The following is a 16,711-nucleotide window of genomic DNA, read 5'->3' on the forward strand; positions in this document are numbered from 1 at the left end:
TTATCTCATCAGTTTTGTACCCACTGAATACAGAACACATTTCAGACTTGAATCCACCAGGGAAATACAAGATCCATCGCCTGAAGATAATGGTAGATAAATTCCCAACAAATAAAGTGAAAATTTTCCCACCCATGTGAGTAATTAATTATCATAACCATTCACTTTGAATGTACTAAAATGTCATGGACTCTCTATCAAATACCAGAATAAAACACATTTCTGAAAGTGATCCTGTGGCTTCAACAGTAACTTCTAGACAGATGAAGAAATTACTCATTGAGCTTTGATGACCTATGCCATGGAAACCATACTAGATAATTACGGTGGTTCCTTCCAGCCTTAAAGAAAAAAAAGTACATACACTTAATTCACTTCACTTTTGACACCCACAAACTAAGGAGTCACCTGTTGATAAGTTAAACCAAATAAAGAGTTACTTTCATCTCCAAGTAGAACAGATGAATTCTATGTCATTTATTCTTCCTAAATCGTTAACAAAAAAACCTTCAGAGAACCTATACAGGAGGAATGGGTGAAAGGATCAAAAGGTTTATTAAAGGCAAAAGTGCAAATGTTCAAATCCAACTCCACTCTCCCTGACCTCCTATTTTTAGGAAACTGGTTACAACTTAATTATTACTGAAAATTCTCCCTTTCAGTCAAATGTTGTTGACTTTGGCCAGCAGCTCCAAAAGATATTGGGGAAGAGGAAGACACAAATGTGTAATTCCATGTGAAACCAGACTAAAAATCACTGTAAAATAGACCAGATCTGTTGTTGCTCTTATTCTCTCTGCTTCGATGGAGCTGAATTAAAAATTGAGTTATGGAAGGAAGCTGTAGAAGTCTGCTCTGACTCCATATACCCCTGGATAGTTGTCCACCTCCTTCAAAACATTGATGAAAAGGCCTCTTCACATCCCTTAGTCTAGAGACTGTAACGTCATAGCCTGCAGCTTTATTTTAATTCACAGCTGAAAGCTTGTGATAAGAAAAGACAGGAAACAACCTTACAAATGAATAAAGACATGTTCAGGGTGGATCTATGTTCACCTAAAAATTCAGACTTTCCATTATGGAATGTACCTACTAATAACCCATATCTGCTTTTCACTGTAAAGGCATATTCATCCAATGTATTTTTACACTCTAAATTTCAACAAAGCCTCCAATCAGATCCTTGCTACAGTTCAGAAAAGCCAGTGGCAAGAATGATAACTTCCGTTTCCATTCCGGGGCTATTGTTTGGAAATTTCTTACTCTCTATTAACTAAAATAAAAATATGACAAATATACTTCAGTTGTGCACATAATGACAACAGATAAGACCACCCTATTTAAAAGCCTCTGTGGTCCACCATGAGCCACATCTTTAAGGTATTTACATTTTTCAGTATCTATAACAGTTACAAAAAGGCTGTTTGTTTGCTACTTGCCATCAGATCTCAGAGACAATACTTTTTTTAATTTGAAAATTAAAATTTAATTTTAAAATAAAAAAAAAATTTAAAAGGGTCAGTTTCTTTCTTCAGTGTAGCACCTTTATCTATCTGTCAAGACTGGAAGGAATGGAGATAGTTTGCTTTAAAAGGTAGGCAGACAGTAATTGCTTGAAAACATAAATTTCCACTAAATATACTATGCTATAACTGTCTCACTGCAGGCCATGTCCCTGCTGGCCTCACTGGAATTTCCCAGTACAGACCAGTTGCTGTGTGGGTTTGATTTGCTCCTCGCACACAGGACTCCCCAGCAGAGCTGGGAGCCTGCAGAGTCAGAGCAAGCCAATTCAAAGCAATATTTAGAAACTTATTAGCCCAGTAGATTTTAACAGCTCCTCTTCTAACAAGGCAGAGACTGATTTGGGGGTTGAGGAAATCTGCCACTGTCTAAACACACACTTTCACAAGTCCTGCGATCCACGCAGCAAACACACGAAAATACGCTGGCTTCGGGGATGATTCCCTTCCTCTCTGCAACGACAGAGGTTGCCGAGGCTCTGAAAGCCAGCATTGCTCCAAACGAAGCGTTTTTGGAAATAACAGCATTTCTAAGAGACGCTCGCGTCACACCACCCACGGACTCTAGCTGCAGAATTGGCAGCTGCACCTGCTTTACTCACCCACGGGCAGCCTGTTCCCAAGATACGCCACCAGGTGTTTACAGGAGACGAACAGGAGGCAACCGGTCTCTGCAAGGCCTGTTATGCTTTCCAACAAAATACCATTTCTTGAATATATTATCATAATTCAGCTTTCCAGTTGCCTAATTTTAAAGAGTTATAACACCATGCTTTGGGGCAAGAGCTGAGGGACTAGGGGCGAAGTTATGTTAATTAAAAAGAACAGCAGCGGCTCTCTCCTGGTGGGGACACCGATCCAGGAAGAAGCTGCTGTGCAGAAGTGAATTCTGGCTCGTGTTCCAGCCAATAAAGATTACAGGCATCGTATCACACAGCCATCTTTTCCTGACAGTAGCTGTGTCGCTAGCGCTTACGTTTTTATCCGGAACTGTAAGACATTTGACATTTTTTATGAAGACCCTGCTACTGGAGTCAAGTGATTGCGTAAGAACATCAGACCTCTTTACAGGTCATGCTCTTCTACCCATCGCAGAAAAAGTAAGTTTGTTTTCTTTTTTTAGCTGTTGAAAAACGCTTTAGAATGCATCCAAGACCTCTGAAAGCTGAAAATATGAAAGGCAAATATAAAAAGTTCACCCGCCTTTTTTCTTCAGTCTCATGAAATTCAAGTCTACCTCCTTTTCAGGAGGATCTAGTTTGGGGGATTTGGAACTTCAAGGCTAGCAACAGTAGCAGTGAAATGAATGGGTGGTCCAAGTGAAGAGGTGGATGTCCACCTCAAGTAAAGCTCTCTTCTCCTCTGATTAGAAACACAAATCAATGGAACTTCAGGGAGCCAGGGAGAAATCCACTAGTCTACATTGCAAAATGCCTAGTGTTACCTGGCTACTTAGGCTTTTGGAAATGAGGTCTTCACACAGACATCCAAAGTGGAAAACAAAACAGACTCTGCCACAGATGAAATTCCTGTTAGGAGAGTGGACATGGAAATCCAATTAGCTCTTTGCCTCTCAGATGAACCCTTCAGGTCACAGTTGAAGCACAGTAACATATGAGGGTGGAGAAGCCTGCAGAGCCAGTCCTAGGACTGCATCTGCACTATGCATAAACGGAGAGCTTCGGTTCCTGGTTCTGTACTTAGGATTTTCCATAAGGCATGGATTTAATTTTAAAATATGACTTTTACGTAATTAGTACATTTTGTGCAAAACTGGTTAACACCACGCCCTCAAAATATCATGCGCTTCCCAGCGTATAAATCCCAGACCTTGACATCTAAAGAATGCTTGGCAGATGCAACAAGAAACACAGCCAAGCTAGATGTCAAAGGTATTTGTTGAGTTTCCAGACAGCCAAGGATATTAACACCTTGCACATACTTAGAAGGGATAAGATTTTTGTGGTGCTGGAGACAGTGCGCAAAGAAATGATTATTATGAGAGAGTTTTTACGTGTTCTGCAAAAGGTTTGTGTGTTTGGTTGGCTTTGAATGCATGTGTCATGAAGAGAACCCTCCAAGATCTGCAAATATGAATTCAGAGCGCTGGCTGGACTTGGTAACCTCATCCAGTTTATTAGGACAGAAACTTTTTCATGTGTGCACATAGATGGAATTATCTGGAATTCAAAATAGCTGAAAGGGAGGGAGATTCTCTCAAGTGACAGCCTGCCATTTCTCAGCTGCTTATCGCTGTATATCTCTTCAGAAAACTGCCATTGAAAAGAAACAAAAGAGAATCTGACTTTCCAGTGCCTTGAACTCAGGGAAAAATAGGAGTGGAAGGGATCCCAGAGGACTGCTTCGCCTATCTCCCAGCCCTAGGGCAGACCCAGACCTGTGTTTGAGATTCCTATTTTGACAGGCCTTCAGTCACAGCTCCACACTGCTCCCTTCCTTCTCCGTGCACCTCTTCACCTCTTCTAATCCTAAAAGTTTGCCCTAAAATCCAGCCCAAATGATGGCACGTCCTAAAGCAGGACGGTGTGATTTTCATACTGTATTGACATCCCTCAGATTTTTATTGGTGTGACTTCATGACAGACAACGGAGCAGTTTTGTGCCAGCTAAGGGCCCTGCCAATCCCTGATGAAGTCAGTGAACAAGCCGCAGGCAAGCAGGCCTGTGCGGAATATCCACCCAGCTTTTGCAGAAATCAGGACATCTTTTTCGCGGAAGTTCAGTGGAGATCTCTTAAAATACAAACTCGATTTTACTGGATTTGGCGCAAAACCACTCCTGTTTACGGTGGCTGCGGCAAGGGAGCGGCATACGGTGGCTGCAAGAGCTGGGAGGAGCGGAGCCCTCCATGTCAGAAGAGAGCAGAGGCCACAAAATCTGGCCTCAACCCGTTGGCCTGTTTCCCACCCCTCAGGGTCTCCACCCAAGACACAGCCCGTGGACTTCCCACTCCTATCCAAAATGCTAGCAGGCTCTGATTTTTGTACTGAAGCCCCAGACTAGACTGTAGCCTGCAAGGCACGCACCTTCTCCCATCCGCGCTCCCTCTTCCCTGCTCCTCCAGCCACAGCAGGAGAGAAGAGGGCAGAGGCCAGCAGGGAGCTGGCCTTCAGGCACTAGGTCACCTGCCCGCACCCTGGCCCTCTGGCTCCTGGCAGCCCCAGGGCAGGAACTACCTGATCCCCCCAGGCACATCTGCTGGGGATGGGGAGGGGTTGTCCCCTCCTGGGAGCAGCTTGCTCCCAAGCAGGATGGGTGGGAGGGAGGGGGAAAGAGGATTGGATGGAGTAGGAGGAAAGAGAGGAGAAAGGAAGAGAGGACATCCTGCTGCCAAATGCATTTGCGGTTTTTATAAATAACAGAAATCTTCCTCCCACCATTGACTCAGGCAGAGCAGGTTAGAAATCCACACCAGGGCAGGGATGATCCACTTGGCGCGAGATCACAGCGATAAGAAGCTCGATCTTCAAGGTAGTTTAGTTCAGCATTGACAGGGCATCATAGGCCAGATTCTGTTCTTATTTTCCGTATCTTTAACTACGCCATGACAGCCGCCAACAGCAGAACGCTGCCACCCAGACACAGAAGGGCTTGCAACTACCTCGAGGAGCGCTCATCTCTCAGCAGCTAGCGATGTAAACGGTAGGGGCTCAGGTGGCAATTGGCACACTCCGCCGGCAAGCTCTGCAGCTGCCCCCCAACCTGCGCACAAGCCCTGCGTTTGCCGGCACAAAAAGATCTGTGTAGAGGCACTGCACAGTGTGGCGAAAGACTTGTAAATGCCTGGTGTGACGCCACTGCTCGGAGCCCAGGGTCCAGCCACTTCCTCTGCAGGAGATTTTCCAGTGGTTTCCCAAATTATTTTTAAATTATTTAATTGATTCAGGCACGTCTCAAGGCTCCAACGCAATGCTCATTGTTTGGAAGAAAAAAAATGAGATTTCCTTCTATTCCACCAGCCCTTCCAACTCTGCTCCCTGTTCCTTTGTCACATCATTTCTGCCTATGTCTGAGCTGCAGGAGAACTTCCTTGTCACGAGGGACGAGCATACGCCCGAAGGTCAGGTTCAGCTTCCTCTTAGCAGCCACAGGGAAGGCTGGAAATGGGACCAAGCCGGCACAGAGCCAAAAGCATCTTCTAGCATAATCTGGTCCCTGTTGATCTTGGAACTCCAGGAGAGATTTGAGCCCTACCCAAATGACCCTTCCTCTGGCTTTTCCTGCGACGCTCACGCGGCCAAGGCCACGCCTGTGCAACAGATATGAGCCAATACAACTAATTCAGCTGCCACTAACTCAAGTAAAACCTTTTCTGCTCCTTTCTGCAGCTCCACATGCACATGCAAACCTGACTGGAAAAGGAACAGCATTAAAGTTGTGGACAAGCACACCACACGTAGAAATGCCAAAACTTAAGGATCAGGGACTTCACCTCTAGGAATAATTGCATGGATGCCCCTCTTACATAGGCCACAATGTCCCTCATAATCATTTCCCGCACCAGCAACCAATTCTGCGTAAACTGGATTACGTCTTGGTTAGGTTTGTCTTCCTAGCAGACTTGGAAGTTCAAAGGGGAAGATAATTCATTAGTCATTCATTATGTACCCTATTACATTGTTGCAGTAATCACCTAACACTTCTCGTTGAAAACAAAAAGAACCCTCAGAACGAACAAAAAATACCAAGCCACTCCTCTGACTTTAATTTCACTTTTCAGCATCCTCTCCCACCTCCGCAGATGAAGAGCTGCTTGCACAATTTCAGTTCAGCCTTCTTTGTATTATGAACTATTACACACTATTTTTTCCGTTGGGCCCCAGCCTTCTTTCTGTCTCCAGGAAAAGCGGTCCCCAATAGCAACGAGGAGATACTCTGTTTTCTCCTCATTTTCCTACGTGTTACTTACTGCCTGCTTTTCTGCTCTTGATGCTGCATTTCTCATTTCTTTGCTGTTTTGTTTTTTGGTTGTTTTTTTTTTTTTCCTGGTGCTCATAACTAAGATACCCTGCTGCTTGCTGGCCCTCACAGTCAATCTCCAATTTTTAGCTTCCACTCTCTACCTGTTTATCTGGTCAGACTCAGGCTCCATGAAACTTCTCAGTTTCATTCATGCTGATCTTCTAGGTCTGTCTCCTCCCTCCTCTATTAGAGTCAGACTGCCTTGCCTTCCTGACCGCCTTGCCTAGCTGCTTGCTGCCTTTCATGAACATCAGATACCCGAGAGCAGCCTGTGTGGCAGCAGCCAGTTAGAAAATGTCCGTGCAGCCCCAGCTTGGCTCCAAAGCTGCCTGTCATCGCCGGATCAGGCCATTCCCCGCTCAGCGCTCAAGCAGTCTTGCAGTTTTCACTCAGTGAGTCATCCAAGCCCTGTTTCATCGCACACGGTCTAAACCTTGAACTGTATCCAGGACAACACATATCCAAGTACGTCCCCAGCGTCAGTGAATCGAGGCAGTTGTGAGTACTCACGGGCGCAATGCTCATTGGTTTCCCAGGAAAAACTTTCAGTAGCAGCAACTGCGGCACTGGAAGACTGCTATGCATTGCCTTGTGGCAGAGCCTTCAGCAGGAGGGGGAGTTACCCACCCCTGTGGGCTTCACAAGTCCTCCCTGACGGCACAGCAGCACCAAGACTGAGGAACACACAGTTCTGCGGGGAGAGCATTTTAATGGTTGTTTAGATGCTCCTTCCCTTGGTTCTCCTCCACCTAATTCCTCTCCCGCCTTTCTCTGTCCCAATCCCAGATTTTACCCTTCCCGGAAAACCAGTACTGGTCCTAAATCCCAGTTCTGCACCCATCTTTGGGTGCCACATCCTTACCTACTTCTCTGATTAAGTATCTCCTTCCCTCCTCATTTCCACCTCCCAATTAAGATCAGTCTGCTTTCTCTTTTAACTTCCTGCAGCCAGTGTAGCAGACAGGAAATCAGCGAGAGGACAGGAAACGGTGTTCCCTTGCGCTTTATAACTCACCGCTTTTGCCCATCAGTAGGAGGAAGGATTGCCGCGATGGTCTGCTCAGAGGTGGGCCCGTGCCAGAACATGCTCAGTGCTGACATACGCTTTCCTGACTTTAGCTGACAAACTCTAACACGTCTCTCCTTAGTAGATGGTGTTACAGGTTTTCTGAGGTTTTATGACTAAATTCAGGCTATTTTCACGGAACTGGCAAGCCACGCATCTGTAGTAACCACCTTCCTAAACAGCAAGTCAATAAAGCTTAACCAATCTATAAAAAAATCATGTAACACAGGACACACTTTGTTGGGAGAAAGACCTGAAGAGCTCTAGTTGAAAGCTAAAAAAAACCACAGCAAAACCAAGTTCAACTTGAGCCTGACACAGAGGGCAAGATACTTTTGTACAAAGAGTTCAAATTTGACATTTACAAGCTACTAAAAAAGGGGAATTGGAAGTCTCAGACAATGTATCTGTGTCATTATTGGCACAGCCACCTGAACTTTGTATAATATTTTTTCTTAGCAGCTGAAGGCTTTTTGGAGGCATCAATGTCTTAAGATAGCCTCCGCATGTGGCTTTTTATTTTTTGAGGTTTTTTGAAATGCTTTCACAGAATCACGGAATTTTTCAGAGTTGGAAGGGACCTCTAGAGATCATCTAGTCCAACTCCCCTGCTAAAGCAGGATTGCCCAGAGCACATTACTCGGGATTGCATCCAGGCGGGTCTTGAAAGTCTCCAGAGAAGGGGACTCCACAACCTCCCTGGGCAGCCTGTTCCAGTGCTCCGTCACCCTCACCGTAAAGAAGTTTTTTCTGATATTTGATTGGAACTTCCTGTGTTCCAGCTTGTGCCTGTTACCCTCGTCCTGTTACTGGGAACCACTGAAAAGAGTCTGGCTCCATCCTCCTTTAGATACTTGTAAACATTAATAAGGTCCCCCCTCAACCGTCTCTTCTCCAGGCTAAAGAGTCCCAGCTCTCTCAGCCTTTCCTCATGAGGGAGATGCTCCAGTCCCTCAATCATCTTTGTGTCCCTACGCTGGACTCTCTCCAGTAGTCCCCTGTCTCTCTTGAACTGTGGAGCCCAGAACTGGACGCAGTATTCCAGTTGTGGCCTCACCAGTGCAGAGTAGAGGGGGAGGATGACCTCCCTCGACCTGCTGGCCACACTCTTCCCTATGCAGCCCAGAATTCCGTTGGCCTTCTTGGCAACAAGGGCACATTGCTGGCTCACGGATAATTTACTGTCTACTGAGACCCCCAGATCCTTTTCTTCAGAGCTGCTTTCCAGCAGGTCCGCCCCTAACCTCTACTGGTGCCTGACATTCTTCCTGAGGTCCAGCCAAAGCTCTCTATTTAGCCAGGCTGGTCTTCTTCCCTGTCTGCTCGTTTTTTGGGACTTGGGGATGGCCTTCTCCTGAGCTTTTAGGAGTTCCTCCTTGAAGTAAGACCAGCCTTCCTGGGCACCTTTGCCCTTCAGGACTGGCCCCCAGGGGACACTCTCAACCGTGCTCCTAAGCAGACCAAAGTTCACCCTTCGGAAATCTAAGGTGGCAGTTCTGCTGGTTCCCCGCCCTGCTTCACCAAGAATCGAAAATTCTATCATTTCATGGTCACTCTGCCCAAGACAACCTCCAATCTTTACATCCCCTACAAGACCTTCTCTGTTAACAAACAGTAGGTCCAGTAGGGCACTTTGCCTAGTTGGGTCCTTCACCAGCTGTGTTAGGAAGTTGTCTTCCACACACTCCAGAAACCTCTGGGACTGTTCCCTCTCTGCTGTGTTATATTTCCAGCAGACATTTGAGAAGTTGAAGTCCCCCACAAGAACAAGGCCGAGCGATCATGAGACCTCTGCCAGCTGCTTATAGAATATTTCATCAGCCTCTACATCCTGGTTGGGGGGGTCTATAACAAACTCCCACCGCGATGTCCAGCTTATTGGCCTTCCCCTTGATTCTTATCCATAAACACTCAACAGTGTTGTCATGCACATTGTTAAGTTCTTGGCATTCAAAACTGCCCCTGACATAGTGGGGCCACCCCACCACCTCTCCTTCCTTGCTTATCCCTTCTGAAGAGTTGGTAGCCATCAATCACCTCACTCCAGTTGTGTGTGTCTTCCCACCACGTTTCTGTGATGGCAACTATGTCATCGTTTCCCTGCTGTACAATGGCCTCCAACTCTTCCTGTTCGTTGTCCATGCTGCGTGCATTCGTGTAGATGCGCTTCAGCTGGGCTAATTGCCTTGTCACTTTACTGGGGGGACAAGCCGTTATTCCCACCTGTCCACGCTCAGACGTTTCTGTAGTTGCCAACCCACCACTACTCCTCATGTCTTTGCTAGCACATGGGTCATCTTCTCCCACCTCCACTGTGACAACAGGCTGCAAGACCTTGCTAGCGCTTTTACCGACCAGCACTGGCATGCTGCTCCCAGGCACCTCTTTAGTCACTCTGGTTACATCCCCGTCCCCCTTCAAACCTAGTTTAAAGCCCTTTCAATGAGTCCTGCTAACTCCTGTCCCAGAATCCTTCTTCCCCTTTTGGTTAGGCTTTCCCCACCTGTTGCCAGCATGCCTGGTGTCCTGTATATCAATCCATGGTCAAAGTAATCAAAGTTCTGCCGGTTGCACCAGTCTCTGAGCCAGGAGTTAATCTCCTGACTCTTCCTGTTTATCCCCTCATCAATCCCTGCAACTGGTGGGATAGAGGAGAATGCTACTTGTGCTCCCGATCCCTTAACCAGCTGTCCCAGGGCTCTGAAGTCTCTCTTCATTGCCCTTAGACTTCTGGTAGCTATCTCTTCATTACCTACTTGAAATATCAGTAGCGGATAATAATCTGAGGGCCGAACCAGGGTAGGGAGTTTCCTCCATATGTCCTTGATCCTGGCCCCAGGGAGGCAGCAGACTACTCTGTGGGATGGGTCCGGTCGACAGATAGGGCCCTCTGTTCCCCTCAGAAGGGAGTCACCTACTACAATTACCTTCCTTTTTTTCTTGGTTGAGGAGGTTGTGAGTTGTGGGGGTGAGTGATTAGCCCTGTGTGACTCACTAGCTGGACAATCCTCCCCATCCTCATTTGCCTGGCCCTCAGATTGCAACGCCCCAGTGACTACAACCCCTCTTTTCTTTCTTGTGGCTTTACCAGTTACGTTTTTTGTTGAAAAAAACAAAACCTGTTCCCACCTTTCTGATCTCTGCTCTGCTACCGCCATTCACACTCAGCCATCACCTCAAAAAAATTACAGGCAACTGATTCCATCAGACGCTGTCCTCTCTCGCAGCTCTGTTTAGGAAACACTCAGCCATGTCAAGCTCATTTTGATATTTTTCAAAGACAGGCCCTGCAGCTCTCACATCAAACCGCTCTTTTGCCCACCTCCAGTGATGCTAGAAAGGATTTTCCTTGACCAAAACCAAATGTCCTGCCTTCCCTCCTCTGAAAAGAACCAATGTAAATTGGTTGCTAAGCCTGAAAGTCTGTCACTGACATTTCCTAGGACGAGAACATTTATTTATCTTCTCCTGAGATACGCAGCTCAGCTGTGCAAACAATGAACACTGAGAGAGATAATAAACCTGCAATTAATATCCAAGAATTGTCTAATGGAGAAGATTGAGTTATTCTTACAGTCATAGGAGAAAGAAATGAGCATAAATGATATTTAAGCCATGGGCAGCCAGCTGAGCAAAAAAACTATGGCTACTCTAAGAAACAGCAAAGTTGGTGGAAAAATGGCCTAGCAATTTAAAGCAGGCCTTTTTTTTCAAAATTTGAAGGTGGAACAATGTGTGAGCTCAAGCAAGGTGAATGTCTTCTGTCGATCTGGATCTACCTGTGGCTCTCTCTAGCCCCACATGTTGCTGTCCTGGAATCTAAGGCTCTGAGATCCTATACCCTCCACTTAGATTTAGGCACAATAAATCACGCTGTCATGGTCATGCACCAAACACTGAGGCAAGGGTTAACAGATCTCCCCACCCTATTCTCTCCATCCCTTTCCAGGCTGCTTGGAGCCTCCCAAATCCCTCTTGGTCCCTCCAAAGTAATTGCAATAAGATGTCCTGTCGTCACATGGAAATCGTGCATTTGCAGGTTGTGCTTCTGCAGCGCTTCTGCATGAACTTCTGGAGGGAGTACCACAGCAGTGCACAGCTGCTTGCAGGCCCTGAAGCATTTGTCAGTGATGAAGTGACCCCTTGCTCATTAGAACTAGTAACACCAATCTATAGGCTTTGAAGTTTACAGATGTTGGTATGAAACGCAGCTTCCTCTGAGACTGGTAAAGGGCTAGAAAAACGTTGAAAATTAATTAACCTGAAGCTAGCTTTAAGCCCTAGTAATCAACCCATCATCTCAAGTTCATAAAGTTTTGCCAATTTTAACATTCCCACTCCTTGCATGGGAATCTCTAGTCATTACTAACAAAGACTGATATTCAGCACGGACCTGCCATTTAAACACCAAGACTACTCATACTACAGTCAAGACAGACGTTCCTTTTGTGCAGCACCAGAGGCTGTACCACTGACACCACTGCACACATGTATTTTACTATACTCGCTTCGAGACAGCGAAAGGGATAAAATACGTGGAGACTGCAGAACGGGGCAAAGCAGCAAGGTTGTCAGTGCTCAGGGTCTCTGAAGCTTCCCCATTCTGAAGATAAGGTTTTCAAGGATCCCACGTAATTCAGCGCTGTGATTAATCGCCACAGAAAGAGCTTAGCACACATACTTTAGGTCTGTCACTTTGTTCCTAGTGCCCAGGTATCATCAACATAAAGGAGCTGTGAACTGGAAGAGCAATGCGGACACTGAAATGTCACTGAGTATACAATCATTTCCCTTGGCTCCAGGATCTATTACTTACCCCTGCTGACTTTTGAACTAGTAGAGGGCTTAACAAAGCAGGGCACAAGCACTCAATTATTACGGACATGTGTTTACCCTGCAGATGTATCTGGACGGCCTGGCAACTTGTGTCGTAGGAAGGATATAGGATGATTTATGATTACAAAGTCAAGTACGCGTTATTCCTCTAAACTCTGCCTATTGGCCTCAGAGCCTTATCTCCTTGACACTCAAGACCAGTGCCTTACAGATGCTGAATTGCCTTGAACTCAGCTGGCACTGTGGGAAATCTCAAGAATTGGAACAAGAGGCTTCTCGTAATGAAAATACTCCTTGAGCAAGTAGAGATGCTCTCACCCATGGCCTGGAAAATAATTCATGCTAAACTGGACCAACCTCTGCACAAGTCTGAACAGCTTCAGCTCCCACTGAAGAACACGTGAGTCACTCCCACTTATTTCAGGTTTGAGTTTGTCTCAGTGTCTTTGCTACAATGCTTCCAGGCACATGCTGTCCTTTTCTGCATGTTTTACTCTCTCTGCTTGCCTTGATTAGTTTCAATTCTGATGAAAGTTTCTGATTCACCGCTGCCTGTAGTCACTCGCGTTCCCACAACTTTCACTTCCATGTCCTGCCTCCCCACTGCACTGCACCAGAAACATTTTGTGGTCCTCCTGTCTGGCTAAGACGGTGACATACATCTTGTGGACACAACCTCACCCCAACTCAGCATCACTTAGTACTGATGGAAAGACTCTCAATGAGTCTTGACAGTCATTTTCTTTAAGGTCTAAGAAAGCTACCCCCCATTTCACTGATGTAAGTCTGTATCACATTTTTTACCCTTTGTTGAATTCAAACCAGAAGTGCACTCTGACCAATGGTTCATTCCCAGACCTATTCCTCTTTGTCTTTATTGATAAGGCTTCACATCATTCTAATCCATATGAAGCTGCTCAAGACATGGATCTATTCCATGTAGGCTTTTCTTTTAATTTACCCAGGTGCCCTTTGATCTTGTGAATCTCTATATTTAATTACATAAGTTGAATGGGCTTCATATCATATCTCCTGCTGCACTTTGCTCAGGTTTTTCTTTTCGTTTTGGTTTGAGAAAGGAGAGTGCAATTCTTGGAAGCACAGCTCTTTAATTTTAATATGCTACAAGTGCAAGAGTAAGCTCACCTTCAATTGCTCCTCATTGTTGACGCATGAATAAACAACTGCCAGGGGAAGGAGAACACCACAAACAGGTGCTTCTAGATGAATAGGTTTGCCAACCATAAAGGGCCCCAGTGATTTCCTGGGGCACAAAAGCCTTGGTGGTATTTCTCTGCCACTTGCAATCAGCATAAATGTTGTACTTTACAATTCTCCTTGACTGCTGAAAAATAATACAAGTAATAAAAACAAGGCAGAATTACGAGAAACAAAGAAAAGTCTGTGCTGCACCCCAAACTAGCAATTCAGAGCATGGAAGGAGAATCGTAGTTTTGCAGTGAGCAAAACAAGTAAAGTGTGAAACAACAGAAAATGAATCTGGGAAAAAATCCTCTTATTGCATTTCTGTCTGGCTGACGACTGAGAGTTTGACCTCTTATATTTGTACCCTAGAACATTCTGGGATGCACTGACACTAATGTGACCACAGCAGACTTAAATTATCACGCAGGCTGCTAAGTGCTCGGATCACTCGTCTTCAGTGAAATGGAATTACTCCTTGGGACCCTTAGGCCAGAACATTAAGAGCAGCTGACTTGAGGACTTGGCCGAATAGACTGGATTCCTAGCTACACAAGCACCCCGTTTCAATACAGCAGCCGTACTGTGGAGTTCACCTTTGTGTAGGCTCTTTAGAACCCAGCCCTCAGCAGGTCGGGCCAGGCACCCACAGCCGGGCTAGAACGACCTATCTAGATACTGGATACTGTTATAAATGCAACAGCATGGCTCTCCAGCTCAACTTCACTACCCCGCTCCTTTGCTTATCAGCTGAACTAGTACCACTTTCAGATTATTTATTTTTAATCCCTGCCTGCAGGGAACTGAGCCTTTAAGAGGCTCTGGAACGGGCCAACTGGAACAGACTGTTACATTATGTATGGAGCACCTCATACTTGACGATATCTATCGTCTGGGATTCAGGCATCAGGAAGACCACCTTTACCTGCACCTGAGTCTTTGAGCCACCACTGAACAGCACGCTTCTTGTGTCATCCTAACTCACAGCAGCGATTTACATGGATCTCTAACGCATAAAAGCAAAATCTGTATCTAAAATTAAGTTTCTACATTACCTATGCGTGGTATAGCTCATTAAAAATGGATAGTCCTTTCAAGCTCTGACACATAAGTAGGGAAATATATTGCTCAATATGCACAAAGTACTGAAATAAAATATCCATTATCTGCACGCCCCTGTTTCAGCAGAGTACTATGGAATGTGATGGTGATTAAACCAGCAAGATTTCACTGTCCTGTCACAGACTGTCCTCATTGTTGGGTTATGCTTATAAAGCTATTAGGAAGGCGGAGGAAGGGAGGCCAGTGAAGTGGCTGACCATCCTGAGGCACACGGGCTCTCACGCCACAGGAACGGGCTTTGTACAATGGAACAATCTAACTCTGTTTCTCCTTTGAAGGTCATACCGGACACAAGTGCAGGAGTACTGGAAAGCAGCCAACGCCGGAGCTCCCACAGCAAGCATGAAACAGTCATGGGTACTAAAGAGAGTTTTACCGTGGACTCCCTGGAATGACGAACTCACAAACTTGCTTCTCCACAGGCAACGAGCCGTACTGCAAGGACACAACCCTAAAGGCAGAGGGCTTGTCACACCAAGAATTCTCCCCATACTCAAACATTTATTGGAAGGTCAGCTTTATTAATGAGCCAAATCTGACCTTTACATGTTTCCTTCCTGATGGAACAAGGGGGGCTGCTGTTTTCTCTCTGGATGCATTGTCCAGAAAAGAAATGCGTTGTTTTGTTGGTACACGCATCTTCTAGTCCCGATCTTTGCTACAGGTTACGTGCATAAGGCAAAACTCATACCCAAACATTTCAGCAAACTATCCCCTTCTGTGCTAAGGTTTGTAAAAGTGGTAATAAAACACGGCACAGATGAAATGCATTGGAAGTTCCAATGATAGAGACTGCAAAACATAATACTCATTTATCTCTTGTGGGTCCACACTTTTTTTAGATCAAACTGCTTACAAACGTGTTTCTTAACATCTGTGAATAGTGCATGAACCAGCACTACTGAAAGAAAAACAAAAAAGACGATGCCTTATGTGCTGTAATAGGATTAAACTGTTTTTCAAGTTCAATTAGCTGACTCACTATTTTAACTTGCTACAAAGAAAGCATCAAAGCAATTCGTGGGATATATGGCAAATACCTACTCTACTCAAAGGATGAATTCTGCAGCAAGTAAAGGTGCAGGCATGTGCACGTGAGGTGTGCAAAAAACAAGCAAATTTGCCTTCTCCAAAAGATTTGTTTTGCGCCAACGATTTGGTCACAGAAAAGACATGATTTACCAAATACGGCTCTTATAGTAATCCTGCAGCCTGAGTCTCCTCCTCAAAGTAACTTGCTAGACAACGGATCTGTGTGAACAAACATAGGAGTCGTTATTAGATCTTTATTAAATCCTCTGTGTACATGCCCAGCTGTCCGTTCTCACTGAATTCTTTACAAAATCTCTTAAACTGTAATTGCTGTACTCTAGCCTCACCCACGTCATCCTTGGTGCTGCAGACTCATTGACTAATTAGTGACATAAGCTCCTGTAACCTAGGAGATCAGGAGGCAGTATTTCAGATGAGCGTTAGAATACTCAGAGACATTTCCTGAGATGTGGATTTTGTCTCTGCTTAACATCTTACCACATCAGCAGATTCACAATACGGCTAATTAAAGTTAGGCATGGCTGACACAGTCGATGTAGTAACATCGCCACCGCTGTCATAGTGCCTTGGTACTTTAAATTCATTATAAGCTTTCAAGATGCCTGCAAAGCAGGTAAGCATCATCCTTCCAGAGTAAGTCCTGATGCTCATAAAAATTGAGTGGCTCATAGTCATTATGTGGACGAAGGAGCTCAGAGCCAGGACTCAAACACGGAACTCCTGAGTCCTAGCTGAATGCGTAAAGCCGGTTGCCCATCAATCTGTTCTAGCAAATTCCTTCTGCTTTTTCTGTTAGGGAGAACCAAAGCTTCCAAAAGCATTTGTTTCCAACGGTCTGAGAAATCACTCAGCCTAGAGATACAGATCATGATGATATCGCGAAGATAACCATCTTGCCTTTGCAATGTTAATATGTAAGGTTAAT

This window comes from Rissa tridactyla, chromosome 3 (genome assembly GCF_028500815.1).
Source record: "Rissa tridactyla isolate bRisTri1 chromosome 3, bRisTri1.patW.cur.20221130, whole genome shotgun sequence".
NCBI classification, from domain to species: Eukaryota; Metazoa; Chordata; class Aves; order Charadriiformes; family Laridae; genus Rissa; species Rissa tridactyla.